The sequence below is a fragment of the Gallus gallus genome, chromosome 2 (assembly GCF_016699485.2).
Source record: "Gallus gallus isolate bGalGal1 chromosome 2, bGalGal1.mat.broiler.GRCg7b, whole genome shotgun sequence".
Taxonomy (NCBI): Eukaryota; Metazoa; Chordata; class Aves; order Galliformes; family Phasianidae; genus Gallus; species Gallus gallus.
In genome coordinates this window covers 62,683,319-62,683,632 of record NC_052533.1, presented here as the reverse complement: position 1 = coordinate 62,683,632, position 314 = coordinate 62,683,319, and positions in this window count along the sequence as shown.

Here is a 314-nt window from a genome sequence, read left to right as displayed (position 1 = left end):
CGTCATTCTTCATTTTCATTGTAGTGCCTATGAAATGTCTTCCATTGTAACTTCTTTGACAAGGAGACATCCGTGCAGATGTTAAATAACCTTCCTCTGAGTAATTTTTATTATATAGATCCTATTAATGGCTTTAAATCAATTAGGTGCTTGTGTTCTGCTTTATATGGCATTATTGCCTACCAACAATCAATAGGCAGACACAGTGTCTAGTTAGTGTAACAGAAAGAGTTGTGTGTTTGGGTAGGAAATTGGTCTTAGCTATTTATTGTTAAGGGTAAATGAGGCCACTTACTTTAAGAAGTCTTCTTTGT